General features: G+C 39.0%; 1 protein-coding gene across 14 annotated transcripts in view; it reads right to left on the bottom strand.

Moving 5' to 3' along the window:
- baalcb (BAALC binder of MAP3K1 and KLF4 b) overlaps nt 1-21,836 on the bottom strand; it is an 88,230-nt gene that overhangs the window by 28,128 nt on the left and 38,266 nt on the right. The window contains exon 5 of one of the 14 annotated variants that reach the window (XR_005072644.1): nt 864-884. The exons of 11 other annotated variants lie outside the window; for them this stretch is intronic. The gene's annotated coding sequence lies outside the window, so the exon portion shown is untranslated. Of the gene's footprint in view, nt 1-863; nt 885-936; nt 956-15,922; nt 16,112-21,836 lie in introns of those variants that run through there. 2 more of the 14 variants (XR_005072646.1, XR_005072647.1) reach the window with 2 other exon arrangements.

The following is a 21,836-nucleotide window of genomic DNA, read 5'->3' as shown; positions in this document are numbered from 1 at the left end:
TCTCTTTGATTATCATTTACTAAAAATTATGAAATGAAACTTTACAGGCAAAAAATTTCAACTTCATTACAGACGACAGCTCCTTTTGTTAAATCCGCAAAAAAATGCTGCCAGGTTTTTAAAGAACAAGCAAAGAACTTGCTCGTTATTGCGGCAGAAACATTCACTTTCTCTCTTCCATTCATACATTTCCTGGTTATCGTTTCCCAAACACAATAGGCCAGAGGACATATTGTGTTCGTGATACAATGGCTCCCCCGAGGAGTCTGTAGATGTTTGTGTGTTTGTTCGGCCAAAACACAAACCCCCCCCTCTTGGAAAAGACCAGCTTTCAGAACCAGAAGACTGCTGTTCGCTACTGTACTGCAGTCACGCTCTATGCTGAGAGTTCAACCTTAAATGAACCACAGGGAAGTGAAATTAGGCAAATATGTCCTAAAATGATGCTTGAATATGTTGCAAGACTCCTATCATTATGGTTATTCTTTAGAAGACAGATCATTAATCACACATAAAGAGACATTAACTATTTAAATCCTGCTTACACTCTTCCCAGACATTTTCTGGGTAGTAGTTTGAGTGACTTACTGCAAAAAAATGAGTTACTTTCCATTAAATATTTAATTTACAATACATAAGGCCTGAGACAAGAAGCAGATAAAAATGTCTCCTTTTGTGTTTCTTTCCGCCATGAGTGAGAGTGAAGGAGAGGTTGAAAAGAATGTGAAGAGCTCCCTGTCCCTGCAGAGATGGCTTTTCATGCTATAACAGGGAATTGCAGGTGCAATTGGTTGGGTTGGGGGTGGGGGTCATTCCATCTCGAGTGAGCCGGGAGGAAGAAAAAAGTCCAGTCTGGCCTCTTCACTTGCCCATTAGCAGCGGTTCTGTAGAGACAGGACGGAGGCTGTGGTGTGGGGTTAAATCTGTTCTTGCAGCTTTCCTCGTAGGTCTGCATCTGTAAGTAGCAACGTTCGGGAAAATGGATATGCCCAACCATGGAGAGCTTCAGGCAGGGAAGCATTTTGGGTGAGATTAGGAATTAAAAACAACATGCTCAGTGCCCCCCCGGAATTACATATTTAAGTTTCTTCATCTGACACCCACTGTTGGGATGTACAGCACAGGAACATGGAGCCCCTCTCCAATGGAGGCTCTTTTAAAGTGGCAATATTTTCCCCCAATCATGTCCTGGTGGTTTCATTGTTGGTGCCCAAAAACAACTGGATGGTCATTTTAATCTATTGAAGAAATGGATCACCAGTTAAGCTTCCTTTTCCTGGGAGACTGCGATCCCGGTGGCTGACAAAATTTCACTTCATAACGATATGTTGAAACAGAAAACTTGCCTGTAGGCAGTTTAAGTATAATTCTAAAAGCAGAACTGTCACAGTGTGTGATTACAGTACTTTTACGTACGTAAATTATCTGAATACTTCTTCCACCACTGTTGACGGCTCTTCATTGTTTGTCAGTGTCTTACAAAACTGATGGCTGAAAATGAAACTGCTTTATCATCCCACAAATGGTTAAGGTTTGATATTGTTCAGACACGCAGATGACTCGGTAAGGGAGTGATTTCTTTGCCTGGGAGCAGTAACCTCCTTGCACGTTATCCACTGCAAAATGATGCTTGCGGTTGAAACACTTTGGCAATTTGTGCAAATTAAACAAATTAGTTATAAAATGATAATCACCAAGCTTTAGAGGCACTGGTAAGTAGATACTGTTATCTTTGGATGGCACGAAGCTAGCTGTTTCCCTTTGTTCCCAGTCACTGTGCTAAGCTAAACTAAGCTAAGATAAGCTAAGCCAATTAACTAGTGATTGTAGATGTATAGTATATTAACTGGATTGATGTGAGACTGTTCTGTCTCGTATTATGTTGTGTTGTGTTATGCAACACTCTGCCTCTGTGGCTCTGTAACACCTTCTCACTAATTCCTCCTTTGCTCCCAGAAGTCATGTATTCTACATCTACTACACTTCTATTTTGGGTTTGTGTATCAGCTGACTGACTAGAATTGTATTCTTTTAAAATATCAAATTATTCTTCAGGAGACACTACAATTTTCCTTTTTGAGCCCTCACTGATCCCACCTGCTTTACCGTTACAACATACAGCAGAGAGAGAAAAAGGTTTGCACTTTTACTGTACTTTCGTCCTGATCATTACACCTGACAAGAGCTTTATTTGTTATCCACTGTATTTATACTGTCGCCTCTTTGTAATGGATACATAAAGTACTAGGCAGGAAGGAAAGGCCACACTCGCTCTTTAAACCTGGAGCGAAAGCGCTTTAGTGTGCATAAATAAATTCAGCTTTCCTGGCTGGCGGCTCGTTGCGGTGCGAAAGCCAAGAGCGTCCGTTTTCAGTAATGAACAAAGGTGCTGCAGAAACGAGCTCCAACCTCACGGTGCCAAGATGTGTCGGCACATTTGTTGCCGTTCTAATGGCACTACTTAAACTAAATGCAGAGTCATTTCAGACAGTCGACTCTAATAATAGCTCATGGAAGCTTTTTGAAAGCGAAAACACTTAACTTTGATGCTTCTGACAGCACACTAATTCAAAATAAGTCATGAAGCGCCCCAATTAACTGCCTGGATTTAAGATACTACAACTCAGATACTAATAAGACATGATGTGCTAATATTATCAACATCTTATTACTTAAAGTCTGAAAAGCCTGGCATCCAAGACAGAAAGTTGAAATGACCTTTTAAGTAAGCATTTCGTTGTCTTTTAATCTGCTGATTATTTTCATGATTAATTTTTTTTTAGTCTACAAATGCAAATTGTGGAAAAAGATTGCTTCTTTTGTCCAACAGGTCAACTCCCAAGGACTCTACATTTAATATCACAAATGACAAATTAAAGCAGCAAATCCTCACATCTAAAAATCTGGAGCCAGCAAATATGAAAGGCAAAAGAAGCAGAGAGTCACTAAAACAGTGAAACTCAGCAAACAGAAACCTAACAGGCATCAAACAGAACAGATCCTTATGAACAGCCAGGGAACACTAATGTACCTACAGTTCCTTTGTGTATTAGGTTTAATAATAGCTAATGATGTTTTCTATCACACCGAGCTTTGATGTGTCAAGAGCACCAATACGCAACGTCTAATCATACCCTCCTGCCCTCTATACACTGTAATGGCTGTAAAAATCCCTGCTCTTCACTTACTTTCTATCACTTTTCTCTGCAATCCGTCTCTTTGATCATTCCGTGGTCTAATACCATCACGACGCGAAGGCTTTAACTCTTGGACCTCTTGTAAAAGGTTACTTATAGATGAAAAAAGTCTGCTAAGTCTGCTATATAACTGTTGACATGACACCATTTCCATTAGTCAAGAAAAGCAATTTCAAAAATTCTGCGTTTCCGTCACAACGTAAAGTCTATGGGCCGAGCGGGAACTCGCTGGTGAGACTGTGTGAGAAACACTACAGCGCATATTTAGTAGGCAGCATAAACAGGAAGTAAACCCAGAACATAGAAAACATTTTTGCCGTGTGCACCAGATGAACAATTCTTACTGGACTGAAAATGTCTATCGTCATGACAAGCTGTTTGCACTCACAACCCATACAACCATTTTTCTGGCGAGGATGGGCTGAACAGTTTGCGTCTCAGTACTTCCTGTGGCGTGGCATTTCATTGACTTTGCACAAGTCATTATTGTGAAGACATACTAATGCTGTTTCACTCAAAAGTCACTCTTTCTGGTACACATTTTCCCTCAGCAGCAGAATCAATACAACACAAGTTAATTTCCTTCAGTCTGAAATGCCACATGTCAAACAGTCTCTGAATTCCTCACTGCAGTCTGAGTGCTGCAGATCAATTTAATGAGATCTTTTGCTTTACATGATCGGCTCTGTGTAGGGGTCAAACTGATATTGTAGGGCATGTGTTCTGTTCTTTGACACAGACATGTTTAACTTGACCCGTGTGGATTTAAATACTGATCTGATCTTATCCCAATCATAGACTGACAAAAGGTTTGATTGCTTGTAAGGGTTCTACAATGGACAAAAGCTGGTGAAACGGCAGCTTGTACACTTTAAATGTTGTGTTTTATAGTCATGAAACCACAAATGTAGACGTTCAAAAGTGTGAGTCGAGACTAACCCTTAGCTCTTATTGAATTGTTCTCTGCATCCACTTTAAAAGCCTCGAAAATGCTGCGTGTGATCACTGCATCTCCACTGAAGTGTTTTACAGAAAATGTGTCTGAATATCAATTGAATCTGCTCTCCAGAACCCTGTGGCAGCACTTAATAAATGCAAATGACTGAATGAGAGAGAGGCTAAAGATTGTCACTTCATTGCTTAACCATCCCACAATTACAAGGCTCTATAAAAAAAAAAAAAAAAAAAATGGTTCACCCACCTGTGACATGAACGCTCTTATAAAGTTGCCACGTAGCTGTGAAATACGACCCATTTACGTGCAGATCTGAGAAGAGCCATCGGTCTGTGTGGGTTCAATTAACCTATGCATGCATGGGTCAGGGGAAGATGGAGTTCAATTAACCGAACATGTCTGCATGGGAGAGGTGCAGTTGCCTCGGTATCCACCCAATCCATCACGTCAACACCGATCGATTCTTATCGTCAAGGATGGCGTGTTATTGTGCCAAAGTGAACATTAGCCTCCCGCTGTTTGAAAATGTGATCCGTCTTTCTTTCCAACAGTTTTTTAGATAATGAACACAGAGCACAGAAGCTATTTGTTTGTTCCTAATTATGCAGCAGAGTACAGTGACAAAGCCCTGTCCAGTATGTTTCACAGCGCACGCTTAAAACTTACATTCACCAAGTCCTGAATAACAATAACACAGGTGTTATGAGATGTGGTTAGCCAAGCTCACAAAGTGTCACACACACACAAAAGCAAAGAGAGACGAGACAAGGACAGCACTTCCATTTAAGTGTCTGACATTGCGACAAGGAAGGTTTCCAGCGCGCCGCCCTTCTTCAGCTTGTATTCTGGCAATTTCACAATCGATATCAACAGGTGAGGTAATTATAGGTAACCACAATCAGCATGACGTTTGCATTCCAACGTGGAAGAGCCACAACCTTAAAAAGCACAGAATGTGATAATAAATGGTATGTAACCTATAAAATCACAACAACACAGCAGGAGCTGCCACACAGGAGATTAAATACTTAAACAGGAAGGCTGTCTTTACCTCTCTGATGATTCAATACATTAAGGATTTGCACCCAGTATTTGGGTCTTAATGTGAGTTGAGCACATTCTGCCTTTTTAAAAAAAAATATATTTCAAAAGAGGATTTTGCCTGAAAATGGTGCCCTTGTTTCTATTCATTTAATCAATAACCAATTGTGAAATTGTCTCGAATTAAAATGGACACCCAAGAATCAAAATTGAATCAAGATTCACAGCCCTACTTGTAACATCCAAGGCTTAAAGTAAGTATACAAAAACAATTAAAACAATTTGAATTGTTGACTTTTTAGATTGCCATTTTGACCAAAAAGTTCAACTTGTTTGACAGTTTTGACAACAAACAAGAAACGTGTCCCCTGCTGGAAAACAGGCACATGGACATCGCAATTACACACCATTCAGAAAACCACTGGGATGTTTTTGATTGTAATTCACTGAATTAATGTTGTTTTTACGATATCTGGTTTGCATAAAACATACACTATATCCCCCTATGAGTCTTTTAAAGCATCCTAGATTAAAGACAATGGAGTCGGGAAGTGTTTTTGTTGCAACGCTTCCACCCATAAAAATGTTCAATGACATTTCATTAAAGTATTATGACATTTAAAGAGCTTTAGACTCATTTGGAAACTAATACCCTGGTTTACTCTCCACTCATTTCAGACCATCAGGTAAGATGAGAGGAAATACCGCCATGTGAGACTCTCATCCTGAAACAGCTCTCTGTCAGGAATGCTTGTGGAGAGCTTCAGGCGCTGCACATCTGACAGTACTGTCTAATGTCGCCCCTAAGTCTTACCTGCAGCAACAAACTCTAACAGGCACGTCCAGATTCAAGATTCTGACAAGAGGATGAGATACGACCCGCAGCACATTGCACATCACTCACCGTACTTCCATCTTCTGTTACACCTGATAGATTGGGCATGTCTTTTACAGTTTTAAAAGTAACAGATGGGAAAGGGAGAGGAGCTCTTTAATGTTACTGAAAGGAAAAAAGTCCTCTTCTAATTGTTTAGTTACGAGTGAGCAACACTTAACTCGTTTGGATTCCTACAGACCTGATAAATTCTGACCTGTGCAAAATATTTTACACCTTATTTCCGGTTCAGGCCTTTCAATGTATGGATGACATCTTCATTAACACTTTCTGCCCAGCCACAGATGATACATGAACATTTGCATCCCGGATCCTGGCTGCTTGAAATTTAAAAGTGTCTTTGGCTGATGCCAAAATTACTTTTGGCCCAACTACGCTAATAACAGAGTGCCTGTGCACTATTGAGCAATCAGTGTGATGCAATCAGGAGGGAAATCAAGGGTACTGAAGCTCCTCATATCTCACCCTTAAACTGATATTACAAAGGCTCTGTGTGTGAAGATCCAAGTCCTCTTTTTCTTTCATACTTCATAATAACCCTTTCTGGGGGTTGGGGTGGATTTGTCACTTGACCATTAATGTTTTTGGGCACTTAATGAAATGACTGATGTAGTCTGTTTAATCCATATGATTTAATCTATAAAATGGTAAAACAGTTTAATTATATTGACAGATATTGTGATTAGGATATGATTCACATGCAGCCCTTGATTAACTATAGAATTATAATACTATGGTGAATTAAAGCACATTCCACTGTACATCCGACTGAGTATTGGTACCTGTGCTGAATGCTAGTCAAATTTTTCACACTGTTAATGTAAATGTTCCTGATGAGTCACATAATCAATCTACCTTTCTGCAGCATTGTGTGCCTTCCAGCTTTAGCTTCTCATAATGAAAACAAAGTAATACATTTGCTCGAGAGACCCTACAAAGTTGTCGCTCCTCTTGATAAATAATTCATACCGTTCATATCAAAAGATAATCAAAAACCCAATTTAAAGCTGAATAATTTAAAAATGGGCCTCCCAACAGGGGCTTCACGCCTCGAGTTGAGACAGAGATAATTATGAGTAAACCCTGCACACTGGTCCCTGAGTCAAGTCAAACATTTACCTCCGACGTTAACAGACCAACTGGAGCATTTTACACTTTGACTATTTCAATTTGTTTTTCTTATCTCACAAAGAGCTTAAACGACTCCTAAGTTCAACAACTGAATCATAAAAGTGTGAGCTGAGTTGGTAAGTCAAGTTACAACTGTTCTTTCAAATATTTCATGAGAGAAGGTTTCTCGCTTTTGTGAGGAGATGTCTCATAACGTACATGTGGTCTTATCTTCCAGGGCCACAAATGTCCCGGAATGGCTGGTTAATTAACTTTCATCATCTTGGCAGCTTCATGGTTTGACCATTATACTGAATGGTGACATCAATCATAGCCATCATGGGTTTTGGTTCGCAACACTGTGTAAAATGCAAAACCCACAGAGACTCTGTATTAAAAAACAACATTCAGTCTGACTCCTACACTAACCCTATAAACCCACTAAAATGTAAAAATGTTGATCAGCAACTTATTTTTTTGCTCTTGGTTGAGAAAACATGTGCAAAAAGCTCTTTCTCAAACTTGAATTGCATTCATGAGAAGTGCTGACGTTGTTCCCAGGATTTGACAAAATGATTAGAGTTGTCTGTCAACACAAGCTATCAACAATGTGCACTGTAGAGAATTCAACAGAAATGCCCCCCCCCATCTCCAGTTCACGTCATTTTTCAAAATACAAAGCATCAGAAAAATGAATAAAAAAGAAAACTGGAGCACAGAATAATGTATAGATCTAACAGGGTCACTCGGAAAAGATAACAACTTTTTGTCGTTGAATGACCATAAATTGTATCCGCCTCTTGTGTTTGTTGTCAGACAGTCTGAGTGACTGTGAGAGACAATGCTTTGTCACTGTAGAAATGACCGTGGATGTTTTGAGGACAGAGCGTCTGGCAAGAATTTAACCAAATGATGGCTCGGAGTGGAACCGGTTGTAAAACATACTGCAACTGTATTGCTACAGTCAGGGTGACATATTTACTGCATGTTCAGTTCAATTACACTGAAACAACTGAAGTGAATTACTCCAACAACAAATAAAGAAAGTCTGGTCTATCTCAGCTCAACCACTAAAGCAATCATTAAAGGTTTTTTAAGTTAGTGAAACAGGCTGTAGTCAAGATCGTTCAGCTTCATATCAGTACATTACAAAGTCTGTTGGACATATTGGACCCACCCCCACAACATCAACAACCATGTGTGTTATTGCAGCTATATCACCGTAATCCCCATTGTGTAGAAGGGGGGCTCCGTTCAGCGTGGCTGCTGATTTTACTGTTTGCCCACAAAGCTTTAACTCTCAGAAACAGGCGGGTTTCATTTCTGAGAAAAAGAATGACATCTAATTCCCCTCGATTGCCCAGTGGGGGCAAACAAAAGCTGCTTTGAAAGGGCACTGATCTAAAGAGCCTCTGTGATAAACACGCGCTGGCTTATTTTCTGGTTTTGATCTATCTCTTGGTCGCAGTGAGTCTCTGAGAGGGATTTTGTACATTGTTTGAGCTGACTGACCAAACGCTCGGCCCTTGAGGTATTGTATGAAGCACACTGTGTTGAAAATGGAAAAGCATTCTCCCTTGACTTTTTGAATAAGAAATGTCGATTTGTGACTCAAGTGAAGCAAACGATGACATTTTAACATGTTTTCTTCTCTCATTTAGCCATCACATTCATTTAAGTGGTGCTAATTTTAACAGTAGCACAGACAGGGTATCTTTATTGGTGAGCATGAGCGCCAGAGTACCTAACTTGGAGGTAAGCATTTGCTGAATGTATAGAGAAATTGCATTTTATTTTTTTAGTCCAATGATTAACAATTGTGCATTAAGCTCAAGGGGAAAACAGTGGAGACAGATAATAGGCAACTGCTCAACACATGATTTACTAGCAAGGTTAATGTTGATGGGGTTATGTGATGACACAGGGGCCTAGAACATTAGCCACCTAATTCCAAAAACTGTAACTGGAGAAATGCCGTTCTTAAGCTTTAGGGAGGGGAAACACTCCCAGTCATCATCATTTAATCATTCTGAAAGACCCCTAGCATCTTTGTCTGCATTACGTTCTGTAAAAAAAAAAAAGACTGGGTGTATCAGTTGTGCTCAAGCACTTATAATGGAGTTGAGGTGTGTCGCTGACCATAAACCCTCCCTGTATTTTTGCCTGGGCATTCACTTTTGACCCTATTCTCTCATTCAATACTTTTCTGAGTTTTAGAAGACTCTGTAAAAATGTCTGTCTTTACTTTATACCCCCCTATTAATCAGGGAAGAGTGTCTCACACTGAGCTCAAGCAGCGTGACTAAACAACATTAATACTGATGCACTGGCAGGAGATACAGTAGAAGCTGTAAAACTCAGAACTGAGAGCAACAATAACACTGCTTCTTTTAAAATGTGACAGATTTCCTTCCCGATTAGACTTTTAGCTAAACTTGCTGATTAATAATAAGTACATTACCATGTGATAAATGCCCATGTGCCCAGTCATTCCACAACTTCAAAGTGCACTATCCTACGAGACTGTTGTCCAACTTCAATGGCAAGTTTGCTGCAGTCACTTTTTTAGTTTGACTCCTTAGGCTGGATCCCAAGTTTTGGGAAGCGTCAGCCAAAATATTAAAGGGAATCTTAAAATATTCTTGTTACATTCAAATTGCAGTACAATCAAAACTGGATAAAAGGGAATCTCTGGACACACTGGGGAGAGTGTTGCATTATGAGTAAGCCGACATATTTAATTGAGCTGTCCTTCCCTTCCACTTCAAATCTTGTGACAATATGCACTCATTGTAAAAAGATTCCACAGTTGATTCATATCAGTTTGATTTTAAGTGAACAAAATATGTTTGTCACGACTTGGTTTTGAAATACCTAAAAATGAGCAGACTTAGTTGAGATTAAATTGATTTTAAGGTTAAATTCAGAGGTTGGAAGTTGCTTTTAGACCAAGGTTTTTGCATCTTTTCAATTTTACCTCTGACTTTCTTTAATACATGCTGACATTATTATATGTTGGGCTACACAGGGCACTTAAGACATCAACAACGTATTTATGAAAACCTCAACTCCAACAGATGATGAAGGCCATTTGACATTTCTTGTAAACCAGCCACTAAATACAAGAGCCTCCATGTTTTCATGTATTATAGGGGAAGTTTTATCTCATATTTGTGGCATAAGGCTGGAGGGAACTATGCCTGTGAGTAAACTATTCCTCCCAGCCCTCTGTTCTCAAGACTGAAAAACCCCTCACCACCTGTCTTGTTACAGCCTTGTTGTGAAAAACTTCTTGAGGATCTACAATCAGTTAAATGAAGTCTCTGAAAGACCAGACAGCTCAATTCACACAACAGTTCAGGGCAATCACTTTCCTCTATCCCAAACTGATTGCAGAGCATTGTAGCCAATGGGATTGTCCTGTATATATCAATTTTACATCTATGCAGATTATTATGCAGAGCAGGTGAAATCGAAATACAACATTTGTCTCTAACATTTCTTCAATTATTTGCAAATCGTACAATAACATTTAACACATTACTCCTGAAAGCAATTTTGTAAGCAGAAAATGTTGTGTTCTGTTCCCTCAGAAATATCCTTGACCGAGAGTAACACCTGAATAAACCTTTTCTCTCTGTCGTCACCATCACATCTAAGATGTGACAAAAGCAGATTTATACTCAAATAAATGACATTCAGAATAAATGATGAAACACTGCACACACATATTTCTTAACCAGGAAAAAAAAATACTTTGCTTATCAGTTGGTGTCTGTCTAATTAACATTAGATCCTCCCCACCCTTGAGGAAGGGAAAAGATTCACCAAATCATTCTCAGAATAAGGTACTAAACTGTCAGTCGGTAACTCTGATTAATAATCCACTTAATAACTATAACCAATACTACCATAACAGACAGAGTAGAGGTCTGCAACCTTCACTCTTGTACGATATCAAATTGACCACATAAAGTATAAAAAGTTTTCTACTTGACACAATGATGAAAATACACAATCTAACTAACATGGTGTGACAAAATGGAAATATACGACAGTGACCACACTAATCATACACACGTCTAGGTGTATAGCTTGATAAATCACCTGTCAAACACCATATGTAAATATAAAAGCTGGATTTTTACAGGATCAAAACATGTGTCTCTTTGATTAAAGATTGAACAAACAAGTAAATAAATAAATAATAAACATCAAGCATTTTAATTCACAACCTGCTCCCTCTGCTTTGAAGCCAACAGACGCATTTCACCACAGGACCACTTGCTTTTTATTACAAACGATACATTTCACACTCACCGTTTGTGATTTATATCAAAGAATTGGCTGATTTTCAAGAGAAACAAAGGAAATTAATTGCTTTATATTTGTCTTTACGGCTGCACTGAATGTACTTGTGTACTGCTCTCATATACTCCATTTTAAATGCATTAATTATCATGCTAGAATGCTGGACCAGTTGGTCTCACTATCCACTGTGAACTCTGGAATTGCCAAGTTCATTCTTGTTAATTGTCCATCAAAGAATATAGCATGACACTTTCAGGATTTATTAACAAATAATCGGGCCTTGTTTCCGTTTAAGCACCAGTTTTTTCTGCATATTTGTGACACAGTAAATGTATGACAGAATTGTTTTGAGTATTATTTTTGTTGTTCCTCCGCCTCTCTCTTAAAAATAGGACATTAACCTTCATGCTGCGAGTAACCAGATAAAGTCTGGCAGTCTGGCATTTTATCCATAATCCACATATTATAAGAGACCAACCAGAGGTTTATCTGCTCCCTGTCTCTCATATGTACTTCCTGCAGTAGGAGCCAGAGAGAAAGACCTGTAATACAGCAGCTTGTGGTTAATTAGATAAATGGTTAAAGCACTGACAGGCTAGGAATGGAGGATGACTTAAAAGTCTGTGAACCTATAAACTTTTTTTTACAGTTTACGGGCCAATTGAAGACGATGCAGTGGCTTAACGGTTCAAACAAAGAAAGAATATGGTTTCTTCCAACCGTTGGTAGACATAACTAGCAGACAGGGGGTCGGTGTGAGATGGCACGGAAGCCAAAACCATCCTCTGAAGTACCATCCACAATCAACCATCATTGTCTTCCCTTCACCCAGACCGCCAAACCACACTATAAATCACTGTGAGCTTGAATGGGGTCTGACTATTCTACTTTTTTTTGGACAATGATTATGATCTCTTAAAAGGTACACACACTTACGATAAAAGATAAAAACCACTGATGAGGTTATATTTTTCTTCTTCTGAGAAATGTGGAGCGGCCGTGCCTGGAGGACGCGATCAAAGCCAAAGTCTATCAAAGACCAATTAGAGTGTCCAGTGCAAACACTGAGCAGAGATCAAAGACGTGGCTGCATTACATGACAGCCACTAGGATAGAAAGTAACTGGAGCCCATTATTAGTGCGAGCACATCCACTAATGGGGCTTTGAATAAAGCCATCCATTATTATTGCAGGGATGGTGTCGGTGTCTGCTGAGGTGTCTTGGCCAATCTCTCGGATCAGTGAAGCAGGTAGTAGGTTTTTATTTCTCCTTTTTTAACATTGCTTTGTATTGTGATTGTTATTGTTATTTCTGATGAATCACTGAAGGAGCAGTTGAGATGAATTCTACACTACAATCGCCACCAATACATTGAAAGTCATGCTGCAGAACAGCTTCCTTGTTATTGCAGTGACATAAACTGTCCCATCTAATCCCGCAACACATTATTTGATGAATGAAGGCAAATTTTGTAAAAAGTCGGCAATGTCATGGATGACAATGATTTAAGTACCAGGTGACCAAATATGAACAGAGCTGGATTACAGGCTGGTGTGTGCCCTTGTTCCACAAATACTGTTTGCAGAACAAGGCAATATGGGAAAAGTCAGAGTGATGCCACAATTTTTCTTTGTTTCCTCAGAACCAGGTATGTGGACGAGATTTCAGCGAGGTCACACAGAATTCAAATTGGTCAAACAGAAGCCAGAAACCATTTGGTTGGAGGGGATGGTACGTTTTGAGATTGAAATCTGGTATGCTATGCAACACCATATGGATTTTTTAGAAAAAAACAGCAGATCTCAGCAGATGGTAATTATCACTGTTGTGGCTGCTCTGTGTTACAACTCAGTGGTACTTTTTAAATTAACATCTGGCTTCATCAGTAAGTCGTATACACAAGAGACAGAAATAATGTTAATGCCAAGTCATGTTCGACTTCAAAAGGCCCATGATGACCATGCAACGCATCTACCACCAACACGTGTGATGATGATTCACCTCTAAAAAATCTCATCCATTTTGTCAACCATGTCAGATGGTGCAGTCGCTGTTGGAAAACACAAATGCAGAAGACATGTAGGTCAGGTAATCAGGGCAAAACATCTCACATCTGCATTCCGGACCCGTCAAACTAAAAAGGCGCCCTGTGGGGCTCCATTTCCACACAAATAGAGTTCTGTTTGCATTTATCTCTCCTCATAAGAATGCATTGTGTGTCTTTAGGTCTTACAAACACTGAAAGTATTCCTCAGAAACCTGCATCATTTAAAGGGGTTTGTCTTTATTTTTACTTCCTATAGTGAACCGGAACTGATGAGAAATCGTCCCATTTATTGGAAACATCATGCCACATGGTAGATTTCTTCTTTGACTGACAAAATTAATGCCTCAAATACAAATTTCATCCATTTCAGATGATGACAGACATGATAACTGTTGCTACTGTTAGCTTTCGAGCTAGAGCAAGTTCGACTAAAACTGATCAGGTATCATTAAGGGAACTGATAAAGACTTGTTAACGGCAAAAGTATCAATGAGATCATCTTATCTAATAAAAGTGATAAATGTTCTGTTACCATTAAAACTTGGCAGTTCTGATTTTTAAACCAGTGTCATGTCTAAAGGAGTTCAGCTGATATCTGCGTGAGCCATCGCCATACAGTTAGAAATAATTACATGGTTACATTTGCGCCTGAGATGAGATCTCTCTCAAATAGACCACTAATTAATTGAGTCTGCACCACAAATGCACTGCGCAGAATCTGTACTGTACCACAATATACATGATTTCGGTGCATACTGTGTTTCAGCCTGTAAGCTACACTATCACTACAACTTAGGGTCATGTGTATCTATTAAACTTCAGCCCGGATGGTGCATTAACTGACTGCATTACAATCTAAACTCACAGTGTCTCTGAATGTGTGTGACTACGAGGGTGAGACAGCTATGAATGATGGTTCTTCAGTGTTTTGGCACAGGTGAGCTCCATCAGTTGTGGTGGCAAGTCCCTACTCTGAGTGCACCTGCTGGCATCAAACACGGCAGCCACACTTGACGCACCACCAACAGCCACTGTCAGGCAGCCGCCAATCAGTCTGTGAGGTCACTGGAATCCATGAAATCTGAACCCTTCCAAGTTTCCCGGACAGACGATAATTAATAATTAGATCCCCCGGGAAATGGGTCCTTCAATCAACCTCCATTATTGTGCAGGGTTTGTGAGGGTTTCTGGCCATCAGCACACTGTGACTGATCATCTGAGGAGCATAATTACCATCAAGGGAAAACAGCAGCTTGTTTTGTTTTGTCCACCTCCTCACCCCAAACATCCAGAAGAGATGACATCTGTCACATCTGCAGGAACGAACTTTACTTTTCCATTCCATCATCTTTTTTTACAGACCTTTAGATATAAACAAGGGTTAGTGGGCTGGGACACCGCTTAATTTAAATAGGCAAAATTTTCTACAATACAAAAAACCCAAATAAAGCAAATATTATCAGTCACTGCCAGTTAATTTCATACAGAATAGCACACTGTTTGTCCCACGTTTGTCACTCTATGGTTGTTTTAACATGAATCTGCTGCAGGGGAAAGATTCTCTGCACTTCATATAAGAGTTTAAAACGTGCATGTATCAGGGTCTATTATGTAATTTATACAAACGTGGAAGCTTGAATCCTCAATTGAAGATACACTGAGAATAAACCTCTTGTGCCCAATAGCCTAATAACCTTTGAAAATATTTGCAAAAAAGAAGACTGAAGTGAGGTAATGTTTTAAACATGTATTCTTCTTAAGTTTGTCTCGTTCACCACTTTCCCTATCCTAGAAGTAGCAACAGGTGACAAAATTAAACACATTGCTACACTGAGTTACCTTTGGGATAATGTAGGTACCCAGCTCAAAAAGGTATACACACTGGAGCATGGAGTAATGGAATAAGGTGACCTGGTCTGATGAATCACGTTTTCTTTTACATCCCGTGGACAGCCGGGTGCATGTGTGTTTCCTACCTGTGGAGCGCATGGCACCAGGATGCAGCATAGGAAGAAGGAAAGCCAGCGGAGGCGGTGTGATGCTTTGGGCAATGTTCTGATGGGAAACCTTGGGTTCTGCCATCCCTGGGGATGTTACTTTGACATGTACCACCTATCTAAGCATTGTTGCAGATCATGGACACCCGCTCATGGAAATTGTATTCCCTGATGGCTGTGGCCTCTTTCAGCAGGATAATGCGCTGTGCCATAAAGCAAAAATGGTTCAGGAATGGTTTGAGGAGGACGACAGCGAGTTTGAGGTGTTGACTTGGCCTCCAAATTCCCCAGATCTCAATCCAGTCGAGCATCTGTGGGATGTGCTGGACAAACAAGTTTGATCCTTTTTTTAAAAGTTTTTTTTTTTTTTTTACTTTATATGGCTTTTATTGATAGATCACCAGAAGATGTGACAGAACACGTTGAGAGAGAGTTGGAGTGACATGCATCAAAGGGCCCCATGCCAAAAGGATCTGGTGTAAACGTCTTGGTGCCAGATACCACAGTGCACCTTCAGGGGTGTAGTGGAGTCCATGCCTCGATGGGTCAGGGCTATTCTGGCAACAAAAGGGGGACCAAAACAATATTAGGCAGGTGGTACCAATGTTATGCCTGATTGGTGTATATTTGCTATATGGTGTGGCATGAGATATCTGAGAGTGCCAGCACTGAGGGATTTCTCAATCCTTTACACCACAGCTCTGTTGCACAATGTCAAATAAAGGTAAGAGTTTTAGTTACAAATGATCCGCAGTCATAAGATGAATAAATGCACGTCATCAGCCTTCATATTCTACAATACAGTTTTTTAAGAACCAACTTTCCAGACTCAAGTTACGGATAACAACACTGCTGCCACCAAGGGAACAAAACAGCAGCTCCAGTGACCCTATTCCCTAAAAATAACTGCAAAATGGGAATAAGAGTGAATTCCGGCTGTAGCCAATCCTTTTGGCATGCCCTGATAACCGCGGAGGACGGGTGGCTCAGCTGTGCAATAAAAGTGCAGAATTTAGTTAATCTCTTCTCATTGTACTTGTATCAAGCACTGTCTGAAGCAATCACCTCGCATAAACACACTGTCTATCAAGAGGTGAAAGGATGAAGTCATTTTTAAACATGCAGAGGCCCTCCTGTCACCATATTACTGCTGGAGCTAATAGAAATGTTGCTGTGCTCTGTTCAAAAAAGATGTATTACTGTTGGCTTGAACGCATTAAAGGCACAGGGATCAGGATCAGGAGCAAACTAACTTAACTGTTAATTAGCTTTGCCGGCCAAATGTCTCCTATAGCAGGCAGCTATAACATTATATCAACCAGTTCCCGGAGCTTCTTAGACTTGTTGAGGAACAGGATGGTTTCTGGGAAAACCGTAAAAACAAAGACGTCATCATTTATTATAAATGAAAGAAAACCATTACACAATGATTTTGCTTCAGTGCCAAAACTGTTAAAATACATTTGAGATATCAAGTCTGGAAATAACATAATTTCCCCATCAAATCTAATAGTACACGTACAGTAAACTGTATATTTTACTTGTTCTGTCACAGTGAAATATTGCTCAAACCTTAACTGGGTGGTCTGGGCAAATTAATTACTTTAATTCTGCACAAGCAGTGTGTTTTATGGGTGTGCACTTCATGATTATTAACAGCTCAGCAGGCTTCGCTTTTGCTTTGCGGAACAATTTTCATTCAACAACAGTAAAAAGCTATATCATCCTCTGGCTAGCAATCAATTCAATTCAGGTAATTTAACTCAAATGGTGTTATTAGCTAATTCAGGAGGGGAAGGATGATATGACATAATTTGTTTAGGAAATTGGCACCAGCTTCCCGTTTAACAACTCAGTGGCTTTGAAGTGTGAACAGTCATATTTTCTTCTGAGGCTGTCTGAAAATAAAGACAAAACCGGGAGTGAACACTTCAGGGAATAATCTCTTTACTCCGGTTGCCTCAGAGAAATTTAATTAAAATATTATGGTCAGGGAGCCTGTTTTCAGTCATTTTTGCTTATCTGTTATTCCAAATTGAACATACTGTTATTATACTACTATTCTACAAAACGTTTGCTATATTGAGTGATAATATACATCAAGAATAAAAGACAGTTCTGAGAAAGATTGTCTACTCCTTATCTACACTGGTTGTGTGATATGTGCAATATGTGTTGGTATATGTATATGCAATATATGTTCATCATGTTTTTGTTTTTTTGCTTGTATCTCCACTGTGGAGGCAGTTATATGTGCACAGCATTGGAGTTCAAGACAAATTTACCTGCAGGGACAATAAAGTATATCGTATTGCATCACGTCCTTATGTCACAATAATTTATTGTTGAGTAACGCTGCACGATTAGTTGATTAATCAATAGTCAATCGAAAGAAAATAATAAATAGATTCATCATTGCAGTTGTTTTTCCAAGAAAAAGTGTTTAACATTCACACATGAGCAAAATTGGTTGGTTTGATTACACAAAACCAACTGAAGGGACTTAACTATACTCAGAATAGACTCAGAGGTAGGGCATTCTTGACATCTTTGTTCATTCCCAAAACAATCAGCTGTATTAAGGTGGCTGATATCCATGGCCGAGTACAATCTGAAGCGGACAAAGAGGACTCACAGTTAGCAGAGGTATACGCTCTACTCAGTGCCATCCTATGATACATGATACCTATAGTATATGGTGAGTCTCTGGGATTTGAACAAAGGAAATACACAGATCAGTTTGGGTGTTTTAAAAGACTAAACAAATGGTCCCAAACAGCAGATTAATCGATGTTGAAAATCATCATTATTTGCAGCCCTACAGTTGGGATAAACTATAGTATGTGTAAACTCATCAAACAGCACAGAAACAGCAATAACATTGTTGGGAGGGTGAAACATTGTAAAGTCTGCACCATTATGAAGGAGTCATTCAGTCGAATGTCATTATTGACCTTCAACACCCATGTATAGGCTTACAACATTCATCAAGTAGCACAGAGATCAATAGATAGATTACCTTCAGAAACACTAAACTGAGTGACACATGCCAAGGTCAAGCTATTTTTACTGGTATGTTGTAGAGGACATACAGGATAACCCAAATTTGATTTGAATAACACTTTATATATATATATATATATATATATATATATATATATATATATATATATATATATATATATATATATATATATACATACATATATATATATATATATATATATATATATGTGTGTGTGTGTGTGTGTGTTATGTTATAATACACACAAGTATTTGGTCCTCTAATGGTGAATAAAATCACAGCTGAATTTTTTTCCATTCCCTCTTAATATAAGAGGACGAATGGTGGACAGGAGGGGGATGTTGTGTGAAGTTAAGAAACCGCTTCAGGAAAAAAAAAGAAAAAAAGAAAAAAGGATCAGTTCCAATCTGTTATCCAATCAGGGGCCTCTGCTATTTGAACGCTAGTCTCATTTGCCACTCGCCAATTCAATCCCAGCATAGCCGCTGCATTCAGAGGCAGGCGGGCAGGTTGTCACTTTGAATATGTTTATTTATTCTCACTTGAGGAACATGAAGACAGCCGGTTCAAATTGATTCTCCTGTACAAATAAGTTGGGAAACAGAAAGGGAATGAACCGAAGAAGCATGCCGGCTGCATCCACTATGCTTTTTCTTCTGCTCCTCACAAAATGAAAAAAATGTAATCATTCACAGTATATTGGCCGATATGATTTTTTTTAACATGTTTTTTTTAACAAATACTTGCAACATAAAATCACATTTACCCTAAATAAATTATAAAAAAAGATGTGTTCTGCATCAGATCTTTTACAGATGAAACATTAACTACATTGCCTTAAACAATCTTCAGCAGTTCTGCATTGTCCACCACATGCTGATACCAATTTCTCTTCAATAAGCTAATAATTATCAGCACATTTATTACCGAGCAGTTTGCTTTGGAAACCAGAGGATGACAGAAAGTACTGCTGAGCGCACATTTGCTTATACATCCATACCAAATAAGCAACTGCAACTTGTCACGTAAGAAACAGGTAGGGCTGATTTCTGCGAGGCTGAGGTTATAATGCTGAAGGATCCCCTTGGGGACATTTAATTTGTGAGATAAGCCTCACAGTATGTGGCGGTGTACTGTAGGCTCCGAGCCTTTCAAGACCACAACCATATTGGCACTGTCCATTATTAACATTGATGCTTTATCATCTTGTCACTGCTGTGGTTGTTGGTATTGAACAGCTGTCAGGACAGACAGATGAGGGATTGTTTCTCCTTTGAAGTACAGCATCATTATGCACACCTAATGATTGGACTTCTCAGTGGAATAAATAATGTATAGTCTCTGATAAATAACATGAATAATGCTCTTTCATGCATTTGCACCTTATATACACATTGATTATTGTACATATGAGTCCAAAGATATGCAACATATTGAATAATTTGCAGGGAAAACAAGATATTTAATAATAATCACAAAATGTAATATTTAAGATTGAATAGCACTGGTGAATTCTGTCCAAAAAGCTACAAACAGCCCCGTTTTTCAGTCAAACAAAGAACATGGCAGTGAACAATAAATGCCAAATTCAAGCTGAAGAAGCAAAATTCTGTACGTTTATTTCGATCTTTGTACCCATAATAGAATCTGCCACCTTTTTTTCTTACGCCAATGTAGCTATGAAATATCACAGTATGATGGTAAGTAGCCCACACGTTTGTTTGATTGATTTGATTGAAAAAATTGAATAAACTTGAAGTGTAAATGACCGACATGCTCTTTAGCAAAAAGCAAGTATAGCAAACAGTGCTTAATATGATTGAATGAGTGCAACACTTGAGGATCTACGTCTTCCCTTATTTGACATTGTCGACTTGGCAGTCCTAATAGACTTCAGGATAGATTGCCATGTCAAATGACTCAGCAGGGTGGCTCCTGCTTAAGTAAAGTGTGTGTGTGTGTGTGTGTGTGTGTGTGTGTGTGTGTTATTATTGTGAAGCGCCCAAAAGGAGAAAGGAAAAAGCAATAAATCAATAGCAGCTATTGATGCAGAGCCTTGACAAAAGCGTTCCAATTTTTTTCGGCTGCACTCAGTCTGTTAAGGAGCTACTGTAGCTGAGGGCAAACATTGATCACACACAGTAATCAGTGATTGGAAATGACAAATTAGACCCTGTAGATTCAGACCAACAAATGTGAGGCCAAATGTGAGCTTGTGTTAGTGTGAGATAAAAGATCTATAATGAAGGTGAAAAAGGAGTTGTTGTTTTTTCATCCTATCTCCCGCAAATGATATGCAACTTGGATGTAATTAATTTTTGCAAAATATGTTTTACAAGAAATATATTGCTGCCCAGATTGTTGTGCTTCAATAAATCTGGCAAAATGGATTATATCATTTTGACCATATGTGCAGAATATTTTACTGCCAAATTTTCCATTGGGTATCCCCATCAGTCCAGGACAATATGCCCTAATTAAAATATGTTTAAAGTAACTGTGGTCAATATTTTTTATTTAACAGAGGATCAAATAATTACATGTATATTAAACTCTGTAGTTCCAGTTCAACTGTATGTATTGTTTCAGCCTTACTGTTTCTCAGCAAGTGCAGGCTAAGCTGATGTTGCAGATTTTTTTTTTTTCCTTCATACAAAACATCTTGAAAAGGGGCGGACACTTGGCAGGAGTATCTTTTTCAAGGAGAAACGCCTTCAGTGACATTCTTTGTTCGACTTTCAATTAAATATTCTCTCCAGTTACGATTATGTTATGCTAACCTCTTGAGCATCTGCCGTTATTATTTTCAAGCATTATTTTCAACTAACTATGCCGCATTGCCGCATCTAGCTGTCAGTACTTCCTCAAAGGATGTTGATTGGAACAATGCCTATGTGTTCAGCCATAGTGCATAGCTTAAAGCTTGGCAGGATTGATTTGCGACACTATTATTATCGTATTATTATTCACAAATCCAGCTGGCTTGCAATACAAACAGTAGGCAGCTGTTCAGCAGTAATGGAGAATGCATTGCAATATTCTGAGGCGTTGGTGGTGAACAAAATTGAGCTAAAATGAGAGTGAATACTGGACTTAACATTCATAAGGTGGACACCAAATAATTGCTGGTAGATAACAAGTATGCCATGTTAAATCTAAAAAGTTAAAAGTGTGTCAGTGTTGCTGCATCATGGTGAAAGAATAACACTGGGGACATGAGCTTGTACTGCTAGTTGAAATCTTTCCCTAATCTCCCT

Source organism: Acanthopagrus latus, chromosome 22, assembly GCF_904848185.1.
Source record: "Acanthopagrus latus isolate v.2019 chromosome 22, fAcaLat1.1, whole genome shotgun sequence".
Lineage (NCBI taxonomy): Eukaryota > Metazoa > Chordata > Actinopteri > Spariformes > Sparidae > Acanthopagrus > Acanthopagrus latus.
Note: the sequence above shows the minus strand (reverse complement) of the source record. Positions and strands in the feature narration are given on the sequence as shown.